We start from the raw sequence: 12,565 nt of genomic DNA on the forward strand, positions 1-12,565 counted from the left end.
AAATTATGTATTTTATTTCCTGTAAATGAAGTATTGTGGTGGTTTTTGGAAGATTAAGTGATGAGAAGATTAAAATTAAATGTACATTACATCTTATTTGAAAAAAAAAACATTGCATGCACATTTGTGGGACATTCATTTCTGATCAGTGTTAAAAGTTTAGTGTTAAGGTAAAATAATGGGATTATTTTACCTTAATGGGATGAATGGGATAAACTTGGTATTGGAGATGCAGGATAAAATTCACTAGAGTTGCATTGAGCCGATGTACTTACATGGCCATTTGTTTTGCAAACCGTGGTAAGTTTGAGTTCTTTCTTTTGCAGTCTCTCTCTCTCTCTCTCTCTCTTTCTCTCTTTCAGGGCCAGCTTCATAATTGTGATGAGGAGGAGATGCCTCTGGCGATTCCTGTGCAAATAAATAAAAGCTGACATAGTCCTTTCCGCAGATCCTCTCTCTGCCTCTGTGCCCCCTCGTGAGATTACCCTGCAACAACAATTATTCCAAATGTCAGTGCTTCATGCCCAGAGGGCCTCAGGCAAATGAGAATTAAATCTTTAACACAGTGAGGAATTAAAATATGCTGCTCTAGACGAGGGGACGTGAGGTGGTCTTGGCGGTTTTGGCTGAGTGGTGTTTTCCTTTTCTAAGTCAGGCATTATGAGCCTTGTGTTACTCCCCCTGATGGCTGTTAACCCCGCCGTGAGAGGGGCAGTGCGTTTGATCATGAAGGGAAACTGAGCAGAGGACACACTCAGCAGAGTGTGTGAGTGGACGCATGACAGACGAGAGAAGAAAGATCAGGGCCTGCTTAGACACGGCATCACGTGAACAGAGTTAGCAGTTTGCCTAAAACTTCAAAGGCTCAATTTAATTCTGAATGGAACATAAGTACACATTTTTTTGTTCATCAACAAGAATTATTTTAATGGTTTTGCAATATATATACATCATAAAACATTAAAGCATTAATACTGTATACTATAAGTATGGCATTCACATTGATATTGAACAAAACTGAATCAACATTTAACTACACTGAGTTGCTGCTTTTTAGAGTTGCTTTATAATTTAAGATGTTTAATAAAGTTATTTTGTAGCTGCTTATATAAATTGCTTTATGAATAAAAATGTGACCGGTTTAAAATGAAGAACTCAGTTTTATAATGAACGATATATATATAAAAAAAACCTGTATAAAATTCCATATCTCTCTATCCTCCAAGGGATCTTTGGTCTGACAAAGGAATAAGAGCACCGTGATAACATGCAAAAATCTAGTTTCACATATGATCACACCTGATTTGTTCCACTTTAAATGCAAAGGTGTGCAGACATGAAACCCATATAAATCAGAAAATAATCAGTCATTATACCTGCACATAATAATTAAATAATCACTCTCCCTTAATATCTATATATTCAAAGTGAGAAATTTAATCTTTTTTTTTTTTAACTAGTCAGCAAATGCTAAGGCTGAATGAATAAATTGGCAGTTTGTGCAGAAGTGCCCAGAAGTCATAAACATTCTTAATTAACTTGCTCAGCCAACCTCAGTGTGGACTTTGCTGTTTTAAAGAAATCAAGGCAAAGGTGCATATCCTTGTGAACTCATCCAACTTGTTTGCTAATTACCTAATCTTCCAACAAAGTAGTCACTTTAGTATGTTCGTCATTTTAATAATCACTGTTTTATTAGCTGGCGCTGGCTTCTGTTTGCATAGTAACATGGTGGACGCGGGCCGTCCCAGATCCTCTTATCAAGAGACAATGAGAGTGTGTCAAGAGTTCAAGTGCTGTCAGAGGAGGTGGAACACTCTGTATATTGAGAATAAGTGTGCAGAGAGGTCTGTTTTCCATTTTAATTGTAAAACAGATAAACGCTAAACACTCCTCAAGAATAAATGACTTCTGAGTAATTATTGTCTAATAGCTCTCCTCCCTCGAGAGCTGTTTACGTGGCCCAGATGGCTACCAAAATGGGATTTAGGGAGAAAATTGACAACATTATTCACCCAGGCATTATCAATTACCTGGGTATCAATTGTACTGTAATCAAGTTGAATATGAGGAGGGATTCTAAGAGTCACCGTAATTAAACCTTTTTGAGACTGTGGACATTTGGGTGTCATTCGTTATTGAGATTTATAAGGCAGCGCAGGACAGCCCTCCTTCTCTTGTGCGTAATTGATGAATGCTGAGCAGAAGACACGGATAGTCCATAAAGAACAAAGACAATGGCTTTTATGTGCCATGTATGGGCTCCATTACCACGGACAGCCTCGGCAGAGCAAAACATAGCCACCGCTATTAAACCCAAGCACCGCAATTCCCCTCGAGCATTGCAGAGAAGCTACATTAGATCCTGGTTTAGTAGCCTCATTAGAGAGGTTTAATTAACCTACTCAACTCAAGTGTGACTTTCATTTTCCAGAGTGCTAGGTGCTTTATTTGTGTTTTATGCCGTACTGTAGCTCTGTATGATCATGACTTTCATTCTGTCTTGTATGTGGAGAGGTAATGGCTTTGATATGATGATGTGTTATCTTCTGTGGCGAAAAGGTGAAAATCTCTATCGTTGTTCCATTTTTTGAAGGTAGCCTAATTTTCATTTCTGTTAAACCGGTTCTTCAAGACTGTTTGGAAGCACAACTTTAAATGCAAGATTATTGTATTGCGATTTTAAATAATGTTTTACAGGCAAATGCCAACCTATAATCCAAACAAACACAATTGCAAAAAGAATCCTGAATATTCTATGTTGATTCTCTCCTCCCCTTTTAAAAAGGGTGAAACTAAAAACTAACTGCAATTATTTATGCCACTATAGTACACTTTATACACTTCACCTTTTAAGTAAATATACAGTCCAACCCATTATAGTTCACTAATTAATGAACTAAGTAAACAAAAAAACAAACATTTTGTTAAATAAATAATTTTTAATTGAAATATAGCTAAATAATAAAAAACTTTATATTTAACGTAGTTTTAAAAATGATCAATAAATAAATAATAAAACTGAAATAAAAGTTCAGTCTCTCACAGAATAATAGAAAGTATCCTTTTTTAATTGAAATGCTTCAAGCTGCATTCTTTCATCAAATAGAATCCAAACATATTGATGACACTGATAAATGCTTATAAATCAAAACGTTTCTCATAAGATTTGTGATCCTGAGAGCACAATTAGACCCCTAGATCATAATTTCTTTTAATTTCCTCTTGATGTGGAGGGGTTTCTAGTTAGTTAATTAAAATCATAGCGGTGTAAATGATTTGTTCAGGGCTTCTGACAGTGATATATACTACACCCTTCATCCTCAGCTGGTCTGACTGGCTAATTAATTAGTATTATTTATGCAAGAACATTATGTGTAATAACTTGATTTATCACAACAGTATGGCTGTGGAATCATTATAGGCATTTAATATAATAATATAATAATATATATATATATATATATATATATATATATGCTGTTTATTAAACATCCTATTTATTGTTTCTCCATACAGGAGTTTTAATCACTGAATATAAAGTAAATGACAGCATGAAGGCTGGGCTTATTGTTCGACTGACCAATCATGCCGGATATTCAAATGACACAGTGTTGTTTGCCACAAGGATTATAATTAAATAAAATTTGTAAAATAATTCGAATTTAAAAACATTTAAAACAATATCTGTTTGCAGTCTTTAGTGACTTGAAATTCTAAAAACTTTATACAGTTTGTAGGTAGGTCTATTACACTTTTTTGTTTCTGTTTTTCATTTCATTGTTGTTATTTGTTACTGTCTGATTATTATTTTTGAGTATTATAATAATAATAAAAAAGATTACATTTGCGTCCTTCTGCATATATAACCAATCACTGTCAGAATTAACCATTCCAACCAATCAGCTTTCAGCATCTCATTAGTGCATCATCAAACCTGCTATAACAGGTAAATAAAAACGTATTAACAATTATTAATTTGAAATACAAATTAATGTCGTATCTCCAAACAAGTGAGACTGAACAACAGGACTATGAGTTCATCTTCACATAGGTGAGTACTAGTAGACTGGGGCTCTCCATCAATGTATTAATGTTTATAACATTCAGTGCTGCTTGTTTTGTTAATTTGATATACTATATTGACAGTTTTGTTGGTTATTGGACATACGTACATACTGTAAACATATTGTAAGTAAAGATACTGCTAACTTTGCAGCCTATTAAACACACTATAGAAAAAAGGACTATTCCTTACAGTAGCCTACATTAAAAAAAAATATTATAATAAAAAAATAAAAAAATACCATAGTAGCATATAGGGGTTTAATTTATTATTGTCGTTTGTGTGCGGAGTAGAGGCTATATCCTGTTTTATAATCTCGGCAATTACAATGCCACCGCTAATGAGTTGTCCAAACCTCACAAATGAAGTGAACTCTCATGCAAGGAGGAAAAAAACCTCCTGAGAACCAGATTTTTGTCTGAGGAACTGGAAACCGGACCATTAGCTCTCTGACTGCTCAACTGACCGTATCTCCACATCACGAGTCACTTCTGCAGGGAACCTAACAAAAACTCACTCTGTATCAGAGCAGTCCACCACCATCCATCTTTATTATCTCTCTAAGCATTCTAAGCACATATTGTTGATATGTCATAATCAGTAGAGTTGTCCTTGTTGTAGTGCCTGAAAGAGCTGTGTGTGTGTTTGTGACCTTGTGTTTGGAACTGTACTCTTCTGTATTGTGTGGCCTTGAGCACATAAACAGATTCTCAATCACCTCAGCAACCCTTCGAGTGACCCGACCACAAGCTGTGGCACCTTTACCGTCTCTTTTTGTGTGAGGCACCTTAGAGAGTGAAAGCTTGACAGGAAAATAGAGGAATTTATCTTCCTTTGTTAGTTTTGCTTCAGGGGAGTAAGGTCTTGGAAGAAGAACTTGATATAACTGAACTGATAAAAAGCAAAGAAAGAAAAAAGCATTGATAGGCTTTTGTTGTTAATGTTAGAGTTGTTACAACTTATTTCGGAATGTTTAAGCTGCTGCGGCAAAGTTTGTGGTGAAGCTTAAAAAGTTTCTGTAAAGGTTGACACCTTTTGTTTGTTTGTATGACTTTTATGCCTAAAAAGTTAATTCAGTTTAACCTTTCTGTGTTCAAAAAAAAAAAAAAAAAAAAAAAACTAAAATGGTTTTCTTAATAAAAGTTTTATTGAAAAGATGTCTTTTGGGCAGTAGAGGACAGCTCATGGGCATCGGGAGGGCGGCTAAGACAGAAAGAGGTGTGGTGCAGATGGGGTCAGCAGCAGTGTGGGGTCACCTAGGCCTCACAGGAATGGGGCGTTGGGCATGCATGGGTGATCCAGGACAGAAAGGGTGATTACAGCATGATTTGTTGGCCTATGATAGATTGTGCCTCTCTTTGAAGGCCACAGAAGCCAGGCTTGCTAGAGCATTGAACAGTGGTATTTTAGCCTAATTTATATAATACTAAAATGTTTATAATTTGTAAAAAAAAAAAATTAATTTTAAGTTGAATTAATTTGATGTGCCTATGCAGCATTGCAGCATTTTTTTATTTATTTATATTTAATTTGTATTATTATTATCATTATATATATTTTTTTTTTCTGTATCGATAAAGTGATATTGTAGAGTTTTTGGTGTATTATTTATGCTTGGTTTTATTTCAGATATGCAATAATCTACAATAATCAGTACTGTTAACCTTCTTTAATCTGACCTCAAACATAAAAAAAAGAAAAGAAAAGAAAAGAAAAGAAAATTCGCATATATATAGTGTTTGATCAGAAGCTGTCAAGTTCCAATAAACACCACAAAACTAAAAATGTCAAGTCAAGTCAAGTCACCTTTATTTATATAGCGCTTTAAACAAAATACATTGCGTCAAATCAACTGAACAACATTCATTAGGAAAACAGTGTCAATAATGCAAAATGATAGTTAAAGGCAGTTCATCATTGAATTCAGTGATGTCATCTCAGTTCGGTTTAAATAGTGTCTGTGCATTTATTTGCAATCAAGTCAACGATATTGCTGTAGATGAAGTGACCCCAACTAAGCAAGCCAGAGGCGACAGCGGCAAGGAACCGAAACTCCATCGGTGACAGAATGGAGAAAAAAACCTTGGGAGAAACCAGGCTCAGTTGGGGGGCCAGTTCTCCTCTGACCAGACGAAACCAGTAGTTCAATTCCAGGCTGCAGCAAAGTCAGATTGTGCAGAAGAATCATCTGTTTCCTGTGGTCTTGTCCTGGTGCTCCTCTGAGACAAGGTCTTTACAGGGGATCTGTATCTGGGGCTCTAGTTGTCCTGGTCTCCGCTGTTTTTCAGGGCAGTAAAGGTCCTTTCTAGGTGCTGATCCACCATCTGGTTTGGAAACGTACTGGATCCAGGTGACTGTAGTGACCCTCTGATCTCGATACAGACTGGATCTGGTGGCTACGGTGACCTCGGAATAAGACAGAAACAGACTAATATTAGCGTAGATGCCATTCTTCTAATGATGTAGCAAGTACATAGGGTGTTATGGGAAGTGTTTCCGGTTCCGGTTTACCTAAATAATGCAGCCTAAAAATCCTTTAACGGATTTGGATATTAAAAGCATATTAGTATGTTATGTGTAAGTCAGGTTAAAGAGATGGGTCTTTAATCTAGATTTAAACTGCAAGAGTGTGTCTGCCTCCTGAACAATGTTAGGTAGGTTATTCCAGAGTTTAGATGCCAAATAGGAAAAGGATCTTCCGCCCGCAGTTGATTTTGATATTCTAGGTATTATCAAAAATTGCCTGAGATTAGAGAACGTAGCGGACGTAGAGGATTATAATGTAAAAGGAGCTCATTCAAATACTGAGGTGCTAAACCATTCAGGGCTTTATAAGTAATAAGCAATATTTTAAAATCTATACGATGTTCGATAGGGAGCCAGTGCAGTGTTGACAGGACCGGGCTAATATGGTCATACTTCCTGGTTCTAGTAAGAACTCTTGTTGCTGCATTTTGGACTAGCTGTAGTTTGTTTACTAAGCGTGCAGAACAACCACCCAATAAAGCATTACAATAATCTAACCTTGAGGTCATAAATGCATGGATTTCTAAGGATAGATTACGATCAAATAGCACACCTAGGTTCCTAACTGATTACGAAGAATTGACAGAGCAAGCATCAAGTCTTAGACAGTGTTCTAGGTTATTACATGCAGAGTTTTTAGGTCCTATAATTAACACCTCTGTTTTTTCAGAATTTAGCAGTAAGAAATTACTCGTCATCCAGTTTTTTATATCGACTATGCATTATGCACTATATGACTATCCATTAGTTTTTCTAATTGGTGTGTTTCACCGGGCCGCGAAGAAATATAGAGCTGAGTATCATCAGCATAACAGTAAAAGCTAACACCATGTTTCCTGATGATATCTCCCAAGGGTAACATATAAAGCGTGAAGAGTAGCGGCCCTAGTACTGAGCCTTGAGGTACTCCATACTGCACTTGTGATCAATATGATACATCTTCATTCACTGCTACGAACTGATGGCGGTCATATAAGTATGATTTAAACCATGCTAATGCACTTCCATTAATGCCAACAAAGTGTTCAAGTCTATGTAAAAGAATGTTGTGGTCAATTGTGTCAAACACAGCACTAAGATCCAATAAAACTAATAGAGAGATACACCCACGATCAGATGATAAGAGCAGATCATTTGTAACTCTAAGGAGAGCAGTCTCAATACTATGATACGGTCTAAATCCTGACTGGAAATCCTCACATATACCATTTTTCTCTAAGAAGGAATATAATTGTGAGGATACCACCTTTACTAGTATCTTGGACAGAAAAGGGAGATTCGAGATTGGTCTATAATTAACTAGTTCTTTGGGGTCAAGTTGTGGTTTTTTGATGAGAGGCTTAATAACAGCCAGTTTGAAGGTTTTGGGGACATGTCCTAATGACAATGAGGAATTAATAATAGTCAGAAGAGGATCTATGACTTCTGGAAGCACCTCTTTTAGGAGCTTAGATGGTATAGGGTCTAACATACATGTTGTTGGTTTAGATGATTTATCAAGTTTATACAATTCTTCCTCTCCTATAGTAGAGAATGAGTGGAACTGTTCCTCAGGGGGTCTATAGTGCACTGTCTGATGCGCAGTGTTGGGGAGTAACTAGTTACATGTAACGCCGTTACGTAATTTAATTACAAAATTAATGTAACTGTAATTAGTTACAGTTACTAAGAAAAAATGAGTAATTAAATTACAGTTACTTATGAAATTTTTAACGATTACAAAGGGGATTACATTTGAATATTTACACACATCCACATACAGATTTAACTGATTTCTTTCCCAAATTGCACTGACTATTCTGAGACATACCGCCCTAATAATTTCCGGGATGCGGAAATACAGTCTGGTTCGTAGAATCCAGTCATAAAAACGGAATGCCTAACGCGGACGGAATATGCCACATTTTGGATGACTAAATCAAAAGTAGGTCAGTACACTTGAATCAAAACATGACATGGACTAGTGTCTGTGAATATTAAGCCCCAAAGATGCAATATATGACTTGCACATTCTGCGTGTTGGAAATCAGGCGCGGACTGGACACCGGGAGAACCGGGACTTAAATTTAATAAATTTTTTATTTATTTAATCAAGCAGCAGCACGTTGCTCATCAGTCATCACTCAAATCAACACAAAAACTACATAAGGGACATCATTATTATCTGTTGTAATAGGAATTTATCTGAAAAAAAATCCGATTTTTTTTTATAGATTTAGGGGGAGCTACGACAGACAACAACACAACCCTTATGAAAATTAACATTTTAATATTTAACTATAAATCCAGAGAAAATGGTTACTATTGTTTAACTGTGGTAACCAAAAATGTAAAATTATTTTACAAATGTATTTATTTAAAAATAAATACAAATCCATTTGCACAAAAAAAACAAGGTTATTTTACTTTTATATAGGCTAATAAAAGCATGGTTAATTTTTGTAAGGGAAAAACATGACTCGTGTACAGTATTAGGATTTTTCTATAAAGTTATTGTAGTATTGTAGAGTATTGTATTGTAAAGTATAGTTTTGTTCAATCTCCCAGTCCGCCCTCCTTTAAATTAATTGCAAAGACATGGTTTCATTTACTACACATAGGCCTACTGAAGCTCGCAGTGTTTTCAACCTCTGCCGCCTCAATATAGGAGTACACGAGCACATAAACATAATTTCTAGAACTGCTCTGTGTCACTTCATGTGCATTTTATTTATTTTGAGAAAACAATCATCATATACAAAGAGAAAGCTGTTTAAAAAAACCACCAATGTTTCAGGAGTTTATTACACAGAATATGTCACATGCTTATTAGATAACTGTATTTAAGTTGATGTATATGCTTTTATTTATTATTCTTTAATTTTCACAAATTTAGAAAAGTAATCAAAAAGTACTCAAAAGTAATTAGTTACATTACTTTAATAAAGTAATTGAAAAAGTTACACTACTATTACATTTTAAACAGGGTAACTTGTAATCTGTAACCTATTACATTTCCAAAGTAACCTTCCCAACACTGCTGATGCGATACTGTAGCTGACGGCTGAATGGTTGCAATTTTATCTCTAATAGTATCGATTTTAGAAGTAAAGTAGTTCATAAAGTCATTACTGCTGTGGTGTTGGGAAATGTCAACACTTGTTGAGGCTTTATTTTTCGTTAATTTAGCCACTGTATTGAATAAATACCTGGGGTTATGTTTGTTTTCTTCTAAAAGAGAAGAAAAGTAATCGGATATAGCAGTTTTTAATGCTTTTCTGGTTACTTTCCCGCCAAGCCATACGAAATACATCTAGTTTTGTTTTCATCCAGCTGCGCTCCATTTTTCGGGCTGCTCTCTTTAGGGTGCGAGTATGCTCATTATACCATGGTGTCAAACTGTTTTCCTAAACCTTCCTTAACCGTAAAGCAGCAACTGTATTTAAAATGCTAGAAAAGAGAGAGTCCATAGTTTCTGTTACATCATCAAGTTGTTCTGAGGTTTTGGATATGCTAAGGAATTTGGATACATCAGGAAGATAACTTAAAAAGCAGTCTTTTGTGGTAGAAGTGATGGTTCTTCCATACTTGTAACAAGAAGTAGAATTAACAATTTTGGCTATATGAAGTTTGCACAAAACTAAATAATGATCTGAGATATCATCACTTGGCTGAATAATTTCAACACCATCAACATCAATTCCATGTGACAGTATTAAATCTAGAGTATGATTTCGACAATGAGTAGGTCCTGAAACTTGTTGTCTAACACCAATAGAGTTCAGAATGTCTATAAATGCTGATCCCAGTGCATCTTTTTCATTATCAACATGGATATTAAAATCATCAACTATTAAAACTTTATCTGCAGCCAGAACTAACTCGGATGTAAAATCAGCAAACTCTTTAATAAAGTCTGTATGGTGCCCTGGTGGCCTGTATACAGTAGCCAGTACAAACATAACAGGGGATTTCTCATTAACATTTGTTTCTCTGGATAATGTTATATGAAGCACCATTACTTCAAACGAGTTATACTTGAAGCCTGCCCTCTGAGAAATCCTGAAAACGTTGTTATAAATTGAAGCAATACCTCTCCCTTTGCCTTTTAGACGTGGCTCATGTTTATAACAGTAATCTTGGGGGGTGGACTCATTTAAAATAATGTAATCATCAGGTTTTAGCCAGGTTTCTGTCAAGCAGAGCACATCTATATTATGATCAGTGATCATATTATTTACAAAAAGTGTTTTCGTAGAAAGGGATCTGATATTCAATAAGCCAAGCGTTATCATTTGTTTATCCATATTGCATCTGTTTTTTTATTTGTTTAACCTCAATTAAATTGTTAATCTTAACTTGGTTCGGACGTTTTTTGTTTTTTCTAGTTCGGGGAACAGACACAGTCTCTATAGTGTGATATCTAGGTGAAAAAGTCTCTATGTGCTGAGAATTAACTGACCTCTGTGACGTGAGGCAGCTAGCAGACGGTCGGTTTAGCCAGTCTGTCTGCTTCCTGACCTGGGCCCCAGTTAGTCAAGTATAAACACTAAGACTATTTGCCATATTTCTAGAGAGAAGAGTGGCGCCACCCCAGGAGGGATGAAGACCATCTCTTTTAAACAGGTCAGGTCTGCCCCAAAAGCTCGTCCAATTGTCTATGAAACCTATGTTATTCTGTGGGCACCACTTAGACATCCAGCCATTGAGTGATGACAATCTGCTATGCATCTCATCACCACGGTAAGCAGGGAGGGGACCAGAGCATATTAGAGTGTCTGACATCGTGCTTGCAAGTTCACACACCTCTTTAATGTTATTTTTAGTGATCTCCGACTGGCGAAGTCGAACATCATTAGCGCCGGCATGAATAACAATCTTACTGTATTTACGTTTAGCATTAGCCAGCACTTTTAAATTTGCCAAGATGTCAGGCGCTCTGGCTCCCGGTAAACATTTGACTATGGTGGCTGGTGTCTCTATATTCACGTTCCGTACAATAGAATCACCAATAACTAGAGCACTTTCATCAGGTTTCTCAGTGGGTGCATCACTGAGTGGGGAGAACCTGTTTAATGTTTTGATTGGAACAGAAGAGCGGTGTTTTGACCCACGACTACGCTGCCTCACCGTCACCCAGTTGCCCTGCTGCAGGGGCTCTGTTTCCGGAACCGAACAATGTACAGGAATCCCTGAACTAGACGCATCCAAAGCCGTATCTAGAGCCCTAACATTCTTACTGTCCTCAATTAAAGTTTGGATGCATGTCTCTAATTCTGAAATCTTCTCTGTCAGCCTAACTATTTCCCTGCATTTATCACATGTGAATCCCTCATCAGCGACAGAGATAGATAAACTGTACATGTGGCAAGAGGTGCAAGAAACAATGATAGGAGAAGCCATTACTCACCGTGCTTGATGAAATATTCTTACTGCGGTTGTTTGATGAACTTGTGAAAAACTGGAGCGAGAGAGAGGAGAGGAGAAAAGAAAACAGCGATAAGTTCGAATGAAAACGCTAATGACAAGCTAACGAGTGCTAACGCTTTGCAGGTGTACTGCACTCACGGATATAAAATAAAAGTGAAAGATCAAAATTAATCTGATAAGATTGATCGATAATATCAGAAATATGGTGTGAATTAAGTTATATTTTGTCCTAAAAATGTGAGTTCCTTCATGAGATGATTGTTTGTTGAGGGTTTGATTTGACATTTTTCTTTAAATCTGCAATAAACTGACACCATTTCAGCTCAGAAATGAAATAACAGTTTATAAACCAGCCCGTGGTTTGAGACACCTGAAGTGTGTGTTGAATTCTTTTTTGTAAGATCTCCTCTGGGTTGATGGACCACAACAGTGCTCAGACTCTCTCGGTCATGCAATTACCTGACAGCTCTTGATAGAAATCAGTGACAGCCCGCAGCGGAGAGTGCATCTGAGAGAGCGTACATGAACTCAGCTGCGCAGGTATCAGGACTTTAGATTAACTCC

At 36.5% G+C, this 12,565-nt stretch overlaps 1 pseudogene; it reads right to left on the minus strand.

Moving 5' to 3' along the window:
• Positions 1–6,637: 6,637 nt before the first annotated feature.
• LOC132122555 (uncharacterized) lies at positions 6,638–7,457 on the minus strand (annotated as a pseudogene).
• Between the last annotated feature and the right edge of the window lie 5,108 nt (positions 7,458–12,565).

Source organism: Carassius carassius, chromosome 40, assembly GCF_963082965.1.
Source record: "Carassius carassius chromosome 40, fCarCar2.1, whole genome shotgun sequence".
Classification (NCBI taxonomy): Eukaryota; Metazoa; Chordata; class Actinopteri; order Cypriniformes; family Cyprinidae; genus Carassius; species Carassius carassius.